Genomic DNA, 18,250 nt, shown 5'->3' with positions numbered 1-18,250 from the left:
CCTCTCTCAGCGCAGGTTGCCCAAGACTGCATTGGCTTTAATCACACCCTGGCTGAAGGCAGAGGGGAGGAGTTGAAAAGTGTGCCTGTGTGTCGAAGCCATACAGGGATCAGTACCCTAATAGAGCCACACACATATTAATAATGACACACACACATATATAGATATTACTATAAGCAAAGAACTATCCCTTCTCATCAGAGCCTGTAAAATGTATGAAGTGTGTAAAAATGTCACACTAAAACTGCAGAATTATATCAGTGACACACACAACGTTTACTGGTACGTTTAAAAAGTATGTGATGACCATCAGCTCCTTATTCTTTAATGTCACTGATTCTGTGTTGCATGTAGCAGCTACACTGAGCTTGTTACCCCATTAACAGTATCCGTCACCTGACTATGTCAACAATGTGACAGGCTTTTCCACAGCTGGCCCCTGTTCTGACCATCAAATGACGCTGCAGTATGTCAAACACATACTTCCAAGGCTCAGCAACATTTTTTGTCATTCATTTCTACAAAGGTTTTGCAGTAAACATAATAATATTGGACTATTTTGTTAAGTTTAGCTGTTAAAATGCAATTATAGCTCGTTATCTCCACTTTAATAGTACAACTAGAAAGGTTTATTTGTAATACAGTTTGTGGTCAACTTTCCAGACCACAAGGCACGAGACACCCCCAACTGTAGAGAACAGGAAATAAGTGCCCTCCTTTTGACTCAAAGCAGTAAAAGAAAATAATAGATTGCTATCTCAGTGTTACTCAAGCCGGTGCACTGAAGAAGAACAATCAGGCAAATGCCTTCCATGCGATTCACTTCAGATATCCAGTGGTCTGCCGCGGTGCTTAGCTGTCTTGTCACCGAGCAGTTCCTTCTTTGGTCTGATCAGCTCGACATCTGCAGCTGTGATGACTCTGTGTTTATTCCCACCTTGAATTTTCCATAAGAACTCACATAAGGATTTACATATATGTTGGTAGATATATGCCTTTTCTGATGATTTTCATCCTGAATATTTCTAATGTTTTGGTATATGTTTGGTAGAATTATTCAACCATTTCTTCTTAAAATCAACTATGATCAATATTTTTATATTAGCAACAGTATCAACTGACACAATGAAAAAAATGACAGTGTGAAAAAGGTTGCTCATGGTGATGACTCTACTGAGAAATATTATTTTGTCACACTAGTGGCTCTGAGGGGAACGATAATCATGCAATCACTTTATAGGAGTTATGATGCTAACTGAATACAAACACTAGCATTTGTCATTAGTAAAGGAAGTTTGTAAAGGAATAAGACAATAAGATGATGCTTTAGTTCACAGTACTTTATGTTTTCGCAAATACACTGATTCACTTTCTTGTGCAGAATTAAACAAGACAGTTAATCTCATATCTGTCCATTAAATATCCAGCTACACCCAAGAGATGGTTAGCCTGGCTCTGTCTGAAGCTACCAAAAGCTGACCACCAGCAGTTTTGTACAAAACAAACAAACATGTTGATTTGTGAACTTTGGATGTGCTGGTATTTGGATTTTGTTACCCAAGGACAGAGCTGTTCCTGCCAGTCTTCATGCCAAGCTAAGCTAACCAGCCTCTGGCTCCCTGCTTCTTGTTCAAAATAGTGACACTAGAGTGCTGACGATCTTCTCATCTAACTCTCAACAAGAAAGCAAACAAGCACTTTTCCCAAAATGTTAAACTTTTTTTTTTTTTTTTTTTTTTTTCCCCAGAGTGGCTGTATAGTATTATTTTTGAATTAGTAATTGTATCGTGACAAACTCACTGAACATTTCACAGACTACACAGAGGTTCTGTCCTCATTTCACTGAACAGGAGTTTTTATGTCCACAGTAGATAGAAAGCTTCATCTGTATTTATTAGTTAATAAAAGTCAGTCCTAAAACAAATGATCTTGAATCTAACATTTTAATCATATTGTGTTGTATTATGCTTTTCTTCACCATCATATACATCATATATGTAGTCTCCACTTCCTTTTGCCGTGCTCAGGTTTAAATAGTTTTTTTTTTTTTTCTTTCTTTTAGTCTGGGTCGCTTTGTCACTCATCTGACAGGAAGTTGTGGAGTTGTAAGTGCATTCACAAAAGGGAAAAGCGGGCAAAAGCAAAACACTGGCGCCTTTTTAGACTTGATGACCAAGAGGCCCCATCTGATGGCGTTTCTTTAGATGAAGGTCACTGCTGTGGAGCTGACAGCTTGACAGCTGCTCATTTGTCTTTGCGTGAGAATATGTTGTTGGTGGATCTGGACCTGGTCCTAGTCTAGTCAAGCACAACAGCTGGCACAAGCTGAGTTGTTGATAGTGGAATCAGCCATGGCAGCTTTCTCACCATTACAGAGAGAGCCCTGTAATGGTAACATTAGTGTACTGTGCATGCAGTGATTTATACTGCATAATAAGCCATTTGCAAAAATATTTTTTTACATTCATTTTGTGCAGCTGACAAGACTAATGTGTGTTGCCGGTGAATAATAGTTTGTGATTTTAATTCATCATGTGTTTAATCGTGTGCAAATCCTTTAACGTGGTACTCCAGTGCACTTGACCTCAGCAGTATGTCATCAAAATGTTTGCAACACCCTTACCTTTTCCCTGCTTTGTGTTAAATGAGTTGTAACTCTGAAGATATATTTGACACCAACTGCATACTTCCTTGAAAAAGAAAACCCAATTTACAATGTGCAGGACAGTCCCGGATTAGCTCAGTTCATGACGGCAGCCTGTAAATCATCGGAGCTGTCATAATGCTTTGGAAAGCCTGTTTATTACATGCTCGCTCCCCACATATTATATTCCCTGGGAATGTTTCCCTCTTCTCCATGGCAACCTCATAGACGATGCGTTCTAATCGGTATTTCTGTCTTAAGACCAACAGCATATAGGGAAGGCCTGATCTGTGGCAGCCATCTGGACTTTACAAGCTTGCATTTCAATTTGCACCGCAGATCGTCTGGTCTTTGCCAATACTCCCATGCTTGAAAAAGGCTGCACAGTCACTCTCCCACTCCCTGCCACTGGCATAAGCCTGAGGGTGTAAATCTTGCTGCCATCAGAGCTTACTCCAGGCCATTTGTTAAACACTAAATGTGGATTTTTTTTAATTGAGTGGATGCTCAAGATGTTGTTTGGATCTGCTGAAGTGCCCACCATCGCTTTAACATAAGGAGACAAGAGAGACGTTTAATGTCTTCATCTTGTCAAACAAAGGTAGAACAGGAGCCAGTGGTGCAAGTGTAAACACATCATAAAAAAGGGGTCAAGCTTTTCCATTTAAGAGAGGCTACACTTTTAATTTGACTGCACAATCTTGTTACATGTTCATGATCCTACAGGCTGAAGGACTGTGATGGAAATTCAGATTAAATCATTCTTTTCACACCACACCTTCACTGCACTTTGGTTTGTTGTGACTTTTTTGTACATCTGATGTTTACGAATGTCTCCTGTGAATTTGTTTGGTGCTTATTTTCTTGTGCGCAGGAAACTCTCCATTAGCTGGAGAAGCTAATCAAGACTGGAGGAGGGGGAAGGAGTGGCTGCAAGTGTAAAACAAAACTGCCGACCCCAGAGTGCTCATGATAGCTCTACTTTTTTTTTTTTTTTTTTTTTTTTAAAGTGTAATAATATGCAAAACATGAATTGTAATATACATCAAGAATGTTAACAAAATCAATCAAGGAAATTAAATTAGACTAGAGAACATTTCTTCCACATGTATGCATCCTGTGGGGGTTAAAGCCCAAAAGCAGTTCCTCTGCCAGTAGATATATAGTATGAGACCATGTGCTGAGGTGAGAGGAGGGTGGTTTGGAGACCGTGCTGTTCAGCCCTCTGCAACTATCATGTCGTGGGGAAATCGCAGTCATTATGCTCTGAGTGGAACCACATGCTGAGGTTTTCTGGGTTTGTATACAGGGAATACCAAGGATTTAAGACACTGATGGTTTCTGTCCCTACGTCCACTCTCAGGAGAGACGTCTGAGACCAATGTCAGGCTATTTCTGGGACCATATTAAATATTTAATTGGGAAACCCACCCTGAGTGCACACAGATGCTTCCAGTCTCAAGCTCATCCTCTTCATAATGATAAACGGAATTAGTTTATTGATACCATGCCAAAAGAGATGGTGCACAGTCCAGTACTCTGCTTCCTTCCTCTCTTATGCGATTTGCTTTAAGAGGAAAATACATTCAGAGAAAATCAATTTCACTGAGAAGCTTTTATCTAAAAAAAATCATTATATTGTATACCCTCAGCAATACTCTGCTATATATATTGTACTCATTGTTTTCACAATTTATAGATCCTAGACAAGTGTTACAGAGTCTGCAGTGTACCACTGGAATAACTGTAAACTTTTTCTGTGTTTAATTAGGACCCCTGACTTGTCAGACTCCTGCCAACACAGCAGCTAGCCAGTCAGAGCTCCAGCTGCAGCTCTGTACGTTGCTTTTTAGGTGGTGCACAGTTTACACAACTTTAGAATGTAGTTGATTCTACAACTTAAATTACATTAAAAGCATGCAGTGAATGAACTGTGGGATATAATTTGATAGGCAGACACATCAGTAAATGGGTTAACAAAATGAAATATGTTATGAATTTGCTTTTGTAATGCATCATTTAAATTCAATTTAAACACTGGAAAAGTCTGTTCTTATTCCTGTGGCACAGTCCAGGGTTTATGAAATGTACCCATCTGTTTATTTTCTAAACCACTCATCCTGTTCAGGGTCGTGGAGAATCCCAGAAAAGTGATCATGTTGATGTGTGGTTTATTTTCTTAACTTAGTTACAGTGGTTGCTTTGTCAGTAGTTTGCTGTTTGCTTGTGTGAAACATCACTGAGGTCTGTTCATGCATGTATGTATGACAACATATGGTGATAAAAACATGTTTGACATGTATCCATGGAGATCATTTCATGCCTACGGAGTTGTTTGGGCAGTCCTCAACATACACATTAAATGTCCATTCTTCAACAAGTAGGGAGCTTTGCCTGTGATTTCTGGGAGTAATCATACAGAACACAGCTTTTACTGACAAATGGTTTTCTTTAGTACAAGACAGGACACATGCTGCCGGCAGAAGGCCAGTTAATAGGAGTATCTTGTTCGGCTAGTTTTGAAAGCAAAACACTGTCAATGCACATTATGAATAATAACCATGCTGGTGTTTCCATTTGGTAAACACTGGGGCAAAAATAAAAGTGACATGCCATGTCCTGCTGCTTGTGATATTCACATCAAACTCCTAAGTGTTCAGCAGGAGCAGATTGTTACAAAGGTTGTAAATCTGTGAGACTGTTGACGATAGCCATTACAACATGCTATTAAAAATCCATACAGCCGCAAGGTCTGCCATTATTGTTTCAATGCAAGCAGTAAATTAGAGTCAGAGGTTGACACTGGCTCTATGTCTTGATAAAAGAAGTGGATTGCGTCTGATCATCCCCTGAATCTGAGTCAGAGTGAGGAAGGCAGGAGCGCAGGGTGCTGGCGCCAGGGCCAGAGACGCACGGACATGGAGAGAGAAGGGCTCTGGTTCAACTCTCATCTGGTCCGGTGGGGATTAACGACTACAGCTAGTGTCAGCAGCGTGCTGCCCCTCTGCAATCAGTGCGAGTTTAGTGGACATTAAGCACCACAATTACTCATCACCACCTGTGATCTCACTGAATTATTGATGCCAGTACAGGTGAGATCCAGCAGTAGGTGAAATCCTCTGTCAGATAAACATGCCAGATAAAGATTGACCTCGTGGGATATCTTGATGACAGTCTTGTCAGTACAAAAGAAGAATGTGAGACAAAACAACAGGCAGTTAATTGAGCATAGAAAACTTGAATAGGGGCACAAGAATAGCCCATAGCAAACATGGAAGAGGAAACTATTGAACAGATGCCCTAAAAACAGGAAGATGTTTTGAAAAAGAAGTCTCCTTATGTAACTGCTGTATTGTATGTGTGGTTATCAGATGGTTGCACAGGTTGTCCACTAAGTTGGTTTGATGCTGTTGCACGCTCATTTTGAATTTTCACCATTTACATGCCAAGTACATGTCATTTTATTAGCAACCACTGAGACACGAAAGGAGGCAATTTAAAAAACCCCAACAGTATGTCTGAATAGAATATAAATAGATATATTTTAATGGCATAATTAAATATACATGCTGCATTTAACTTTTTGCATCATCATAATAAAGATATAAGATCAAAATGACCAGTAAAATGGAAAATGCGTCAACTGCAGTTCGGTCCATGTGTTCTGTTTTTGTTTGTAAAACCTGCATTGTTTTCCACATTTCGACTCCTGGCATTGTGATTGTATTGCTAAGCTGCTATCTTTTACCACATTTAATGCACTCTTGTCTGTGCTGAATGTAAGATACAGACAGTACAGGCACTGATCATAAACTCCACAGGGCCATGCTCCTGTCTTCAACAAACAGCCCACAGTGTATAACCAGGTCAGGATGTAGGGAGGTTGGAGACTAATCCTAGCACATCAGGTGCGAGGTGGGTCGATCGCAGGGCTAACACTGAAAAGACAGACAACCATTCACACTCATAGGCAGTTTGAAGTTTCCAGTTTACCTGACATGCATGTCTGAACAGTGGGAGGAAACCCAGGACATGGATGAATTTCTGTGGAAAAGCCAGAGCTGGCTGGTGGATTCGACCCAGGTGACAGTCCTGGAGTACCCTGAAGACAACACCTCTGTTTCTGTAACTTGGTACTTCATTAGTTGTTGAAAGATATAGTGCTGAGCAATTGTTTATGAACTAGGACAGGTTTGTAGATTTGACATTATGAACATCCTGTTCAAGATAAGATATGGGTAATTCTAAGAATCACCTTGTTGACCCAGTCATCGTTATCCACCAAATGATCACAGACTTCTCAGATACTGGAGACAATTTCATGTCACGACAGCCTGCAAAATGTAAACCAGTTATTTTTTATACAGCATTTGTATATTCAAGAGTGTTTTAAGTGTTGCGGGCAAAAGCTTTTTGCTCAGCAAACTCTCTGTCCTGCTCTAAACAGAGGTGAGAAATGAGACACTCTTCAGACATTACCTGCAATGACGTGCTGCTCCAATACACAGTTTGTACAGTCACACTGACAGAGGGAGAGATATACACTCATTTTCCAGACTAATGTCAAAGCCCAGCCCTGAGCGAGTGAGCAGTTTGGGCCCTGCTTAATAAACAAGGTGTACCACCCATTTTCTCTGGCTGCATGAAGTCCACTGTATAATAATTAAGACATGAGAAGCCCGTCAATCAGCCTTAACATGTTGTTTTTTGTACTAGAGACATAAACAGTCTTTATTTGGGCTCACAGAACCCCTTTTGACTGGCCTGCATCCTCAGCGGTCATGCTGCAGTAACCAAATGTTTCCACCGACATGTCATGTACGTTTGGGTGAACAGAGCTCCAGCCACAGTGTTTTCAACGCGGCTCATTGTATCTTGCTTTGCACCACACCACCCACATTAAGTGGCCTCATTACAGACCGAGTCCATTTATTGTATTTTAAGGGTCAGTGGGAAAGCTCTCTGAATAATTCTTGTAAAATGCTGTTTTTCATGTAGCTGTGGTGTATCTGCTGAGGCCACAAATCATTCTCCTTTACAGTTAACAGTCACCTGATAAGACAGATGAAACAAACACACCCGCAATCCCACTAGTACACACACACACACACACACACACACACACATGCTTGTTCTTGTTAAAATTTACAGGGACTTTACAGTGACTTCTATTCATCCCTTAATGTCTAACCTTAGCCTGAACCTTCATCACTTAACCTTACGCCAACCTAATTCCCCCATGTACTACATTCCTCTGATTATATTCATTCTACAAACACACATGCATGAGTACTTGCATATATACTGTATTTTGAGTATGTAAACATTACTGTTGAAGGGAGGGGGGACCTATACATGCTGGGTGCCTGGAAAGTAGGAAGAAATTTCCACAGAAAGATTGTAGTAGATAAAAAGTGTGTGGGTGGAGAGTGGGAACTAAGGACACTGACAACTTTTTTATCTTTAAACTATACTATATAAAGTACGTGAGTTGTGTGATTTCCTGGAATAGCTCGTTATCCAGTTTTTCAGTAATATACTGTACTATAAATGTGATTTACTGCTAATTTGATCCAGTTGAACTCAACAAACAATAGTTTTCCATTGAGCTGATTCAACATGTCTTTAACATTACAAGCTTCATAAAAACAGAACATATTGTTGTGTTTGTTTATTTGTTTGTTTGTTTGTTTGTTTTTAGAAATGACCAATAATATATACTTAATTGCAAGTCTGCCCACACACAACTTTTCATGGTCTTTAAATAAATTAAAATTCAGTTGAGTCCAGAAAGCTGACTAAATTAAATATATTTACAAGAATCTATCGAATAAAACTTTAATTAAATTTCATTTAAATTAAATGTAAGAAATCAAATAAAATTTACGTATACCTATTTTGTTCAACATTTCTTAGTTCCAACACCAATATGAAGTACACAAGGAAACTCAACACAGGGGCATTGAAATCCCTCCACCAGTTTTGGCGGTGTAATAGCAGTAAATGCTCACAACAGCGTAGGCCACTTGTGTTGGCTATGGCATAGACATAGAAGTATAAACCAAGCTTTAGCTTTAGCTTCTGGACTGCCTCTAACTTTTCTCACAGCTTAAAAAGTACTGTTAGTGCTAAAATGTGTTTAATGCTGCATTTAGCTTTAGGATGTTTTGTGAGTATGGCCTCAGATGTGTTCATTCAGTGGATAACTCAATATAAGTAAACCAGCATGTGGCCTGCAACTCATCACATAACATTTCAGACAAGTTCTGCTAAGCAGTATGCGCATACTGCTGCCAACTTGCCATTATACCAATGTGAACCTGTCAAATTCAATCTCCTCTGGAGTACACTACCAGCCTTGTCTTTCAACACACATACACACAAAATATGATTGGTTATGTTGACCTAAGAAGAAATTGCATTTAATTTCATGATAACAATTAGAAATAACAAACCGATAGAAGTGGTTTTGGCATCTGTGCAGCACTATGCCATGTTGTTTGTTTTAAAAATACAGCTTCAACATTGATAAAGTCATGAGAGTTGTGCCAAAAGCTTTTTTTTTCCCACCCTGAGAGTGGAAAAAATGAGCAGAAAATGACTAAATCAGCTGCATCAGCTGCTATCAGGCTATCAGGTACTGAAGGCTGTGATGCATAGAAATGATTTACAAGAATCTGGGCTTACTTGCTGGTGTCATGACACGTACCATATTCAGGATCTTAAAATAGTTTGGCCACATGTTATAAAAGAATGCTCATGTTTGGCAACAGTTATGTCTCTAGGGCTTTGTTTTCCTCATCAAAATCATATATTTAGCAGGGGACAGCACTGCAATTTTTGTCTAAATCTAGGGGAGGGCCTAAGGAAGCAGCCTGATTTGAAAACATAAGAAATGTACGTTTCAACCCGTCTCCCTACCTGATAAATTTTGTACAGTCCCTAACAGATATGATTGTAGGTTTTATTCCCTGAAGCTGCTGGAGATGGATATGTTTGTGTATTGTTTTAGTATAACTGTGGGCAGGGGGCAAGGGCGGGGCAGGGATTTGGGAGTGAATAAATGACATCTGCATTCAGAAAATGCTCAGCTGCCATTTGTTTGGGTGTCTCTGTCAACCTTATTTAATGTCATAGCCTTGTACAAGTAATGTGCTGGAGCCTTTAGCTCACTGATGCTTAAACACACTGAAAAAAAAACTCCAATGCTGGTTCTCTGCTCAACTCTACCCAAGTGTTGGCCAAGTTGATACATACCAAAGTTTCTCATCACCGATCTGCATTATTTGCATGGAAATTCTTCCCTCTTTTCCTTCTCTCGTAAATCAACACATTGTTTTGAGAGCATGAAATCTTTTACCAAATCATGCTTCCTCTCCATCACTGTCTGTTATTGTACAGTAGATAGATAGATAGATACTTTATTAATCCGCACGGGAAATTCACAGTTCCAGCAGCATCAACAGACTTAAGATAAAAGGTCAAAGGCATGCAATAAATACTGTATGTTTCTGGTTGGTCAAAATGTCACTGACTTCTCAGCCTCAGTTTGATGTTTATATTCATACTGTGTCCAAATTGTTTAGTATATTCTTAGACTAGATTGTAAGTCCCTAGAGGAGGCGCAGGGGGCTACAGTGACTCTTATGTCACAACATGCATTGGCTAATTAGCAGAACTATGGGACTGCAACTTATTCAAGATACACATTTCTGTGTTGGTCATCAAGTAGAAGTCAGCATTTATTCAGCATATTTCACACAGAAAATTACAGAAAAGGTAGACGATTGTGCTTGCTGCCAGGAAGCTTTGCATCATAACAGACTCTACAGCATAGAGTATCCTGTAGGTTCAGGAATTTGTCAAGGAATTCCTTCGTAATGATCACTGCCATTTTGTTTTGCTTTCTACCTAGAATGCCAGTTTTGTTTGTGTTCACTTTTTTAATTGCAAGCCCCTAACATATCCTTTTAAGGCATTTTCTTTTCAACGGTAATTGCTCTGACCCTCTGCCTATCACCGCCCCATCAAATAACACAAGCTCACTGAGAAAGCCTGTTATTATCAGCAATGCTGAGAACCTATTGACATTGTTCCACACTCAGGTCCATGGATATTTTGTTTAATAGTTGGATGCATTTTAGAGCCGACATAATGCTGAGTTTGTTGTTTTACTTTATTGTAAAAACTTTTTTCTTTGTCAGAAAGTTCATCTTTCTGGTAAATCCACATGTGTGCTTGAGTGTTCTGTTTTCTAAGTCAGTGCATTATTCTACCACAAAAAACTCATTCTACAGTCTGCTTGTTGTACAGTTTGTATACAATGTTCACAGTGTCTACTAGATTGAGAGACATGAGTTTCCTTTGTTTCTGCATGAATGGTGTACTCTGAGAATGTTGACTGAAAGGTTGCCCCAAACTTTACCTTTACAAATTTGTTCAACCAGGACACTGACTAGCACTGACTAGCCAGCATTGTTGTTGTGTGGCTGCCTGCTAACAAGTTACCACTTGTTTCAGCTACTGTCCTATCTTCCAGTGTTATCTGTGGGGGTGGGGGCATTTATTTATTTATTTATCTTAGGTTATTGCTCCCTACTTGACACATTACAGCTGTACCTGGTCGTTTTCTGTTGTCAGTTGCAGCAGGAGAAGTTGTAATGGAAGAGTAACCATGGAAATTTGGAAATGTTGAGCCAAAGACCAAGTGTTAAAGCAGCTGTAATCAATATGTTTTTATTCTAACAATGGCTCACAGGGCTGTTTGTATGTCAAAAGTGCTTGCTGGTAGTGATGGACCCACAGAGAATTATCATATTCAGCTATACAGTGCATTTCAGCCTCTGTTAGCACTTTGCTTTTGTTTTCAGGCTTGCAGCTTTACTGTTTTAGGTTCAGTCTCTCTGCTCTCATCATCCAAATGCAGCAGGCAGCTCCTCAGTGAAAAAACTTTAAAAACCCACTGTGCTACCTGAACATCAGCAAAACTACAGCCAGTCAAATTAGCGACTAGCAGGTGAACGTAGTGGAACATTTAGCAGCTAAAGAGCAAGATATTTTCCTCAGACATTGGTGGAAACCAAAACAAAGCTAAAAGAAGAGTGGACTTAAAATTGTCAGGCAGCCTGAAACACACCACCGTTTGAATGATAATGTTGTTCCATGCTAGAACCACTGGATGTGTGAATAATAGTCTGCTAATGTTCTCCATACCAATTAAAAGCTGAATACACGTCAGTGTGTTGTGTTCTCTGCCCTCAAATGACTAAAAAAAATCATAGCTATTGAAACATACATTTACATCGAACACACATTCAACAGGCTTGCAATGCTCACTTAATATTTCATGCTGGTTAGTCCTGTTGATGTGCAGCACTTTGAGTGTTTAGAACAATTTTGCTTTTTGTTCTCCTTCAGTATCTTTCAGTACAACTTAAAGCCTTTGCTTGAATGATATTTTCTGTGTTGTGTTGTCCAATGAACACTGCTTGAGTATAGAGGAACGAAAATGTTTTGCAACTGAAAATAGTTGTTTTTCTCGCTCATTTTGTCATTTCCTACTAAAGTGAAGAGGGGGTGAAGCAGATATACACTGGTGTTTGGTGTGACTGCACCTTTAAGACTTTGTTAGAGGGCTCAGCCCCTGGCGCCATGTAAAGCATATTGTAATAAGGCTTAACATGCTGATTGAAGATAAAGCTGAGAAAAGGAAATGTAGAGGAAGGGGAACTGGGTTGTGTAATCTACTAGTGAATGATCCCTCATTGAGAAGAACAACACATGCTGTAGTATGATGACTTTATTTATTTTTCGTTTTTTCTTTTTTAGAGGGTGAGTTTTCTTTTATGAAATAAAATAATTGTCTGTATTATTACTTTGGGAAACCTTCATGACAGTATCTCTAATTGCCCTGCTGGTTATCCCAAGGGGCTTTAGAGATAAAGGAACAAGAGGCCAGTTGGGGGAAGGCGGCATCTGCCTTCCTTTGTTCTGACATTCCTGTGCTGCACGCAAGTCCCTTGACATGCTCACCTCCTCGATGCCAGTCAGACTAAGATTAGGAAGACACACCTCAGCGCCACTTTCGAAAGTAACATGGCCTGTTTACCTGTGTGTTTGGAAGAATCTTGACTGGCCAGTTTATGCTTGAATTGCACTGGGGAGACAGAGTGACAGAATGAGCAAAAGGATAAATGTGAACGTTGGAGTGTGTGGGTGGAAGCGGGATAAGCTTGAAGGGGAAGATAGGTAGGAGAGCTTTTAGGCTTCAGATTGAGACAGCTGAGGGACATGAATGGCATGAAAACATGAACGCACCCTGCGATAGCATCTCTTCAGCCGGCTTCCTTTTGCTTTGGAACATTGCTGGCATTGCTAATGGTATATGTAGGCAGTTGACGAGCTTAGACCTGTTTCTCCGACTTTTAAAATAGAACAGCCAGCCCCTGTGTTTGGTTCTTCCTTTGCGGCAAGGCCAGTCAAGTACCAGCCCAAAAATGCAAACAGGACATCTCATTGCTCAGGGGAAACCAATCTTCATTATGTAGGGGGGAAAAAAAACAACATAGAGAAACATGCCTTGTTATCCTGAAGTCATTAGAGATACTGCCTTGCCACTGAGCCAGAATAATTGGCAGTAAATGCTGCCTTTTTTAGGGAAACTGGCATAAAATTCTCAACCTTTGCGTTCTGCGCCACATGGACCAGCACTTGCACGATTAGGCACCTCAATAAAACCAGAAAGTGTCAAGTATTGTGGATTTTATGTTTTATCCATCTGGTTATCCACCCTCTTTCTCTTTGGAAATGTCCTGCATAGAAGTGTCGCTGTGTCGCTGTTTGTCACCTCATTTCCAGTTTGCCAAGCCAGTTTGATGGAAGCAGTGTCAACAAGGTCAGCCAAGGGTTAGAGAAGTGGGAAATAGAACCAAGATTGCACTCTGTTGATTGCAATTTACGACAGAAGGACAGATTTCTAATGGAATTACATGTCACTGAGACTTTGATTGCTCCTGTAATTACCAGCAGCGTGATCAGGTGGGCAGGGCTACCTCAGTGCCCTGCTGTGTGTTTCTATTTGGTTGTTCAGACGATATTAGTGTATAATGCTGGGTGAAGCAAAGATAGAAATCTGATCGCTCAAAATCTGTACTAAGCAGTCGTGTTGGGTCTTTGGAAATGACAACCCGGAGCAATTTGTTAAATGAGCCCAGAGACGTGGACTTGAATGAGACATCAATCACACAAATGAGGACTTGACTGCTCTGAAACTAGGCATCGCATTTAGTCACATTCTTACCATATTTTGCATCATGAAGACAAAGCTATGTAAAAAGAAAAAAAAAACACAATTGATGAGATTAATGAAAATAAAATGTCCTGCTGTCTTAATCTTCAGTTTTAATGCTTTAGATCTGCTCTAACTACCACTTGGGGGCAGCAGAAACAAGACCAACACAACACCTACATATTATCGCCTTTTAGGTTGTTAATGTGAACCTGACTATTTACACATCCAGGAGATACTTCATTTGTTGTGTTTCAGGCAACCTGATAAAGTCACTGTTCTTTTAGCTGTAGTTTTTATCTTTTGGTATCCACGACGCCTGAGGAAAATATCTGGCTGTTTAGCTGATAAATGCTTTACTATGTTCACCAGCTGGTCACTAACTTTGTTTGTCTGCCGTCTGGTGCTGGATGGTTAGCTTACAGTGGGTGGGTTTTTAGAGCTTTTTAACTGGAAACAGATGCACCTGGAAATAACACAGATGAGACTGAACCAAAACAATTATGTTTTAGGCTGCAAAGCCAAAACAATGAGCTTAAAGATGCTAAAACACTCCACAGACCCAGGACTGTTTATGTGTTTGTTCACGATGTGAAAACCCTTTCACATACACTTAGTCATTTGATCTATTGTTAATCTAAAGAAAAAAAATTAAACAGCAGCTTTAACAACTTGGCAGCCCGACTCGTAATGTGCCTCTTAAGTCTTTATTTCCCAAATGACTTAAAAACAGCCCTGCATGAAGCACAGCTTGTCTAAATAGGATGTTGGCACGTGTTGAAGCTTGTTGAAGTAGAACTTTCACCTTCTACTTTAATCCTCTATGAATGTGTTTCCCTGTCCTTCACCCTGTCGGCAGCAGAAATCTCCACTTCCCAGTGCTGCTGCAGTCTGGTGCTGCCAGATTAGACCCAGAGTAACGAGAAGAATTGTCCCCTTATAAACTTATTTAAATGGTACTTAATACCCAAATGGGCACTTGATAGCCAACGGGAAGTTATTTACTGATATGGAAGCAACTGCCTTCTCCCTTTGTGACTCCTTTATATGCCCCCTATCAGCCCTATAAACAGAATCATATTGAAATGATCTATGGCTCTTGTGGTGCACATATTGGACTGAAGGAGGAAATAAATTCAGTTTTTTACATGTTTATGCCTCTGGCAGTTTCCCATTCCTGTGATCTGAGCCTTGTCCTGTTTTTCTTGATTTAATGTTGTTGTTTTTCTTACATGACATGAGGGACCCAAGAACCTAATTAGTATTATTTAAGAAATGTGAAAGGTGCATGTACAGCTACCTGGACCTAAAGCAAACAGCTACCTTGACCTTGAGAGTAAAGTCAGTGCCTTTCCATGGCTGCATTCACTTTAGTTTGGAATGCTAAATAAATAAAATGATTATATTAACAGATTAACATGTACAATTTTACTGTTGCTTTATTGGTTATGTTTATCCTCCCTTTGAGTCCAGAGTATGCAGGTTTATCTATCACTCTATGATACCCTCTGGTCAAAGATTAAGCTGAGCGGCAGACCATGATCCCAGGCGCATCCATGCACACAAGTTTTTTCCATTATTTTATGCACCCCACACGTGTGTGTGTTTATACAAATTCTTGCACGTTTTTGTATGTGTCTGACGTGCAAAAAGCTGACTGCACAAACCATTTTATCACGACAGTGTGTGCCAAGTGAGACCTGTGTGAGGGGGCTGCGAAATGAAGTATGCAAGCGGTTAAAGTGGAAACAAATATTTGTTCATAGACCATTTTTCCATGCTGTGTTGAAATGATAGCCAGTTTTCCTAGTGAGGAACCGGGGGATGAGGAACCAGGGATGTGGAAACACAGAGGAGGGTTAAGCTCAGTAACTAATCGTGAAATTGTGTGATTTTGCACAGAGGACCTTCCCACCAATAGTCAGAGGTACTACATGCTGCCAAGAGTCTGTAGTTTAAATCAAATAAAGTTATCTGATTATCCTGGCTATTGTCATGACCCACTTAGCCTTAATAGAGTGGATGATAAAGCTTGTGCGCACCAACATTTTTGCGAGAGTGCACAGGAAGAGATGAGTTCTCCTGGAGCTAACACCACAAATAAAAAGTTCATTAAATATGCCTCAGTGACTTCTCATGAATTTTTTTGGAACACCCACTCTACTTCTTGCATGGACAGAGTTAATGCAGGCATCTGCAGGGGAGCCATGGGAAACCAGGAGAGTTTTTCTTTCTTGGGGCAGAGTCTCTGAATTGGATTGGATTGGATTAGTGTTACCTCTGTCTATTTTGGTCTCTCCCTGTGTCGAGTCTAGTTAACAGTGTAATGTATAGCTGTACAGCCAGAGTTGCTGTTAGTGTAAGAACAGATTTACACTGTATTTTTAAGGTAGCTTTCACATCGCAGGTAAACATATGCATTATTTCATTTCTTGCCTCTCTTGTCTCACTCTGCTCTTTGTCACTTTTTTCAGTTGTCTCACAGAGTGTCTTCTAATTGAATTCCTCATTTATCTGAGAGTGAAATCAGGCTTCCTTCTTGAGTTGGAGTTTCCTGGGTTGCTGCCTGTTTGGTTGTCTCCAGCATTCCCCTATCCCCCCACCCCACACACACACACACACACACACACATACACACTATGATGGATCCCTGATGCCAGGAGGGCAGGTCCAGGCTTAGGCCAAAGACAATTTTATGCTTGGGAGCTGGGCTGAGTGCTACCCAGTACAACAGGGAACAACAGTATTCAGTTCTGTTTCTTTCTTTCTTTTTTTATACATATGGGTTTGTATTTTATTTTGTATTATTTGGCCCATGTTATGTGGTCTGGCAGTGCCAGCTTTCTGTCTACATTAGCCGTGCAGAAACATGCATATGAATCTGAAATGTCAAAACTGATCATCATCAGGCTGAGGAGGCAGCTCACCACCTGGTGACACCTGCATTTTTCACATTCTTCAGCAGGTGTGGGACACATTTGATCTCACTTTAGATTGTACACTGTGTCTAGTGGATGTCACTTATCACCACAATAAGAGAGAAGAGTTGTTCTACATGTTGTCTGAAAAACATAGAAAAATTACAATAAATAAACAATACACTGTAACTTTAATTGTTGCTCAGTAAATATCACAGAATATTAAAAATGCTGCTGCTACTGCTACATAACTGTTAACACTACACCACTGTGTGAACATACGGTGTATCAAACTATGTGTTAATTCATAACAGGTGCACACTCTCAGGCTTGTCATTGACAATTTCCAGAACCGCAGTGAATCAAGTTTCCCCCGCTGAGCTTTTTTTAACCCTCGATGTGATCACGGTACAAAGGAAATTTCCAGTGCTGCATGTCGGTGTGTTGAATGAATGGCGTTGCTGTGTGTGCTGTGTAAACTAGACCTCCATCTGTGGTTCCTAAAGCAGGTAAAGCCCAGATGGCAGGATTGCGACTGACCACGCTTTGACCCTAAAGCCTCCCTGACCAACAGCATCACAACTCCCAAGAAAAAAAGCAAAAAGAAAAAAAGTATTTCACTGTGCATGAAAGTCCCATTAAAGAGAAGAGATTGACTTGTTTTGGACCAAATCACTTGGCTCGTGTATCACTTTTCTTGGCCATCCTGGGAAGAGGGCAGATGAGTGATTAGGTTGGCAAGCTGTTCAGTAAATGCTCTCCAATGCTGACCACTTTGACAGAACATAATAACATATACATTACAAGGATAGATTTTACAAAAGTGACTCAAAGCCTTGTATACGTTGCACAAACTTCTTAGATGATGTTTGAGGTTAACTTTAGCTGCAGTAAAAGGAAACTTTCTGTCCTCTTAAAAAAAAAACAAACCAAAAAAACAGCTGTAGTTGTTAGTGTGTGGTCTGAGAACAAGCCCCTTTCCCCCAAAACACTGCATTGTGTTTGCCCTCGCTGTGTCATCTCTCCGGGGCTTTAGGGAGTGACCTAGGTCTGTGGGATGGTATGCCGTTTCAGTGAGGCGCCATTTGTAAATCCAGACACATTACATCAGATGATCAGATTCTTTCAGGCTTTCATTCCAAATCAGATAAACCTGTATTTCACCTTTCACCTTCTGGCCTAAACCTCACATCCACCTGCAGCTTGTTTGTTCTCCAGTTTGAAGGAAAGAAATGAGTCAGCATCTGTGAAACTCTGAGCTGATTGGACATCACAACATACCACAGTGCTGTGTGCTTATCAGTACATAAATTATGCAACTTAAAAAATATGATGAAACTCTGATGTTTGTGATTAGCTGTAGTTCCAGTGCAGGGAGCAGCCTCAGCCACAGCTGGCCCA

The sequence above is a fragment of the Lates calcarifer genome, linkage group LG13 (assembly GCF_001640805.2).
Source record: "Lates calcarifer isolate ASB-BC8 linkage group LG13, TLL_Latcal_v3, whole genome shotgun sequence".
NCBI classification, from domain to species: domain Eukaryota; kingdom Metazoa; phylum Chordata; class Actinopteri; family Centropomidae; genus Lates; species Lates calcarifer.
The sequence above is the reverse complement of the archived record's forward strand: the minus strand, read 5'-3'. Positions refer to the sequence as shown.